We start from the raw sequence: 3,297 nt of genomic DNA on the forward strand, positions 1-3,297 counted from the left end.
CTCCAATTGTAATTCTCTGTAATCTATATCTTCAGAGTTATGGAGGCAGATATAAGACCCAGAGTTTGGCAGGGTTTAGATTGTAGATTCAACTTTTGGTTTTTTCTTTGAATTCCCAAAGATTTCTTAGGTCCTGGAAATAAAATGCCTTTTGACTGGTTATACTTATTGAAATATACTACCATTTTATTTCAAACCTCAAGCCTGTTGCTACTGTAAAGAATGTTTTATTACTAAGAAGAAAAATGCCTGAGATTCACTGATCATAAAAAAAACGTTCTCAGTAAAACAATCAAGAGCTTCTGGTGTCAGGTCAGTTCATTTCTTTTTCAGTAGCTTTCAATTTAGGAAGAAAACATGGAGCTCCAGCTCATATAGATTATTCCAAAAATTATACGTGGACCCCTTTCTCTGGTCAGAGACCTTTTAATTTTCATTCATGAGGCATGAATGTTTTTGAGAATTAAATTTCGTATGACAGAAACTAGCAACAGTGAGCAATGGGAAAGACACAGAAAATCATGGGGTATTTGTTGATTTTGTATTTCCATAGGCCTGGTCTCTGTTTGGATACAAACCTAATCCGGTCCCATTGGTTTTCACCAAAACCTTTTAAATTGCTAGGGTTGGGCTACCAAGTCTTTTTCTGAATAACTTTTTGGTATTGACCTAAGAAGCGTGCCAAAAAGCCAGAACAGTAGTAGCAACAATCTCCCTAATAAGCAGGGTTTTGCAAATAGTTTCACATGATGAAGGGAACTCATTTATTAAAATAGCCTGAACAACAATGGATGTTTACAGTGTATCTGCCTGGTCCTTCTTGCTGTTGGAAAAAAAAAATGCTGCTGATGGATGCTCTATGTGTGGGGTTGCTTGTGGCACATGGAAAGGTAGGCAGCCACGTTGCTGAGTCTGGAGCTTGATGCTTCAGAAGATGGAACAGATTGCCCATCTAATTCTGTCGTAGTCTCATGTCTAAATCTTGGGACCATTCATTTTATGGGCTTCCTGCTCTAACTTCCTTACCTTCCCCAAGTTTGCCTCACCGTAGGAGAGGGCTTACTTCCATTGGTTAAGAAAATGTGTAATTTCCATTGTATCACGGGACATATTTTGTATGGAGCTATTGTTGGTGAAAATAAGATACTTCTTCTGTTTCTCAAAAAATATACAATTTAATTATATATTTACGATTTTATAATATATAACAAATTTAATTAATCTAAATTAATTAATGAATTAAAATAATACATGGTAAGCAAAATGTCAGTGAAAGGCCTACAAAATTACCCCTGTAGGCCATGCACCTTAGTGGAGGCTTTGATGGAAGCTAGATGATTATTTCATGAGTAAGAGTTTGTAATGGATTCTCAAGCATTAGGCAGATGGCACAGACTAGATACATTTTAAGGTTTATTCCGACTCATAAATTCCGTGCATATTTAATTCTGTACAATGCCTGGAAAATGTTAAATATATAAAAACAATGAATACTAAGTGTTATGGGGCACCATTTGCAATGCCAAGTGATCTTGATCCTTAGTATGGTTCTTAGGACCATAACAAAGTACTCCGTGCTTCTTGTCTGCCTCTCTCGCTCTTACAATTTCTTTTTGTGCCCTAAGTTTATATTTCAGTCCAATAGTAATAATACTAAGAAGGGCTGAATTTTAAACAATAGAATTATATATATATATAATATTATATATAATATATTGTTTTATAATTATATATTATATTTTATAATTATATTATAATATAAAAATATAATAATAAATATATATAAATAATAAATACATATACTTATTTATGTGCCTAGTAGTTCTCATAATTTAGCAGGCAGCAAAATCACCTGGAGACCCAGTCAAATCAAGAATTGTGAGCCCGGGGTACCTGGGTGGCTCAGTTGGTTGAATGTCCAACCTTGGCTCGAGTCATGATCTTGCGGTTTGTGAGTTTGAGCCCCACCTTGGACTCTGTGCTGACAGCTCAAAGCCTGAAACCTGCTTTGGATTCTGTGTCTCCCTCTCTCTCTGCTCTGTCTCCCCTCCCCTGCTCATGTTCTGTCTCTCTCTCTCAAATTTAAATAAACATTTAAATTAAAAAAAAAAAAAAAGGAATTGCAGGCCCCATCCCAGAGTTTTTGATTCCGAAAGCTGGTGATGGGGTTGGAGACTTTGCATTCCTAACAACTTCTCAGGTGCTCTCGCTGCTATTGGTTTGGGGACCACACGTTGAGAGTCACTGTTCTGTGTCAACTTCACAGAGGCATATGAAGCCTCTTTCTTCTGTCTGTTTCTCCTTTCCATTCAGGTCTACTTTTAGAAATAACTTTTCAATCAACAGGAATCGTGATGTTATCTGAAGGAAATCTAAGTATCATACCCTTTTATTCTTTTGGTTTTTTCAGAATACCCAGCCCTCCAGGTTCCACTCTTCCTGGTTTTCTTGTCTATCTATATGGCCACTGCCGTGGGCAACGTGGGCATGATTATAATCATCGAGATAAATCGGAAATTCCACATGATCATGTACTTTTTCCTTAGTCACTTGTCCTTTGTAGATTTCTGTTATTCCACCACAGTGACACCTAAATTGTTGGAGAACTTGATTGTGGAAGACAGAACCGTATCTTTCTCTGGTTGCATTATGCAGTTCTGCTTTGCTTGCATATTTGGAGTAACAGAAGCTTTTATGTTAGCAGCAATGGCCTATGACCGTTGTGTGGCGGTCTGTAACCCCTTGCTCTATCTTGCTATTATGTCTCCAAAGCTCTGTGCTCCGCTGGTGGCTGGGTCATACTCATGGGGTATAGTGTGTTCCCTGACACTCACGTATTTTCTCCTTGCATTATCCTATTGTGAGTCTAACATCATAAATAATTTTATCTGTGACCACTCTGTAATTGTTTCTGTCTCCTGTTCGGACCCCTATATCAGCCAGGTGTGCTGTTTTATTATTGCCATATTCGATGAGGTGAGCAGCTTGATGGTTATTCTGAAGTCCTATACCCTCATTTTTGTCACTGTTATGAGGATGTCTTCTGCAAGTGGGTGCCGGAAAACCCTCTCCACCGGTGCCTCCCACCTGACAGCCATCACCATCTTCCATGGGACCATCCTTTTCCTCTACTGTATCCCTAATCCTCAAACTTCTTGGCTCAGAGTTAAAGTGGCATCTGTGTTTTACACAGTAGTGATTCCCATGCGGAACCCCTTAATCTACAGCCTTAGAAACAAAGATGTGAAGGACACATTGAGATTAGTTGTTGCAAAATTGCTTTGTCCCTCAATATAA

At 38.2% G+C, this 3,297-nt stretch overlaps 1 pseudogene; it reads left to right on the forward strand.

Annotated features, from left to right (window-relative positions):
- The first annotated feature begins 2,354 nt into the window (after positions 1–2,354).
- On the forward strand, positions 2,355–3,297 carry LOC124506181 (olfactory receptor 5D13-like; annotated as a pseudogene).

The sequence above is a fragment of the Lynx rufus genome, unplaced genomic scaffold, assembly GCF_022079265.1.
Source record: "Lynx rufus isolate CCGP_SWC_20201006 ecotype Redwood Valley unplaced genomic scaffold, mLynRuf1.p SCAF_9, whole genome shotgun sequence".
In the NCBI taxonomy this organism is placed as follows: Eukaryota; Metazoa; Chordata; class Mammalia; order Carnivora; family Felidae; genus Lynx; species Lynx rufus.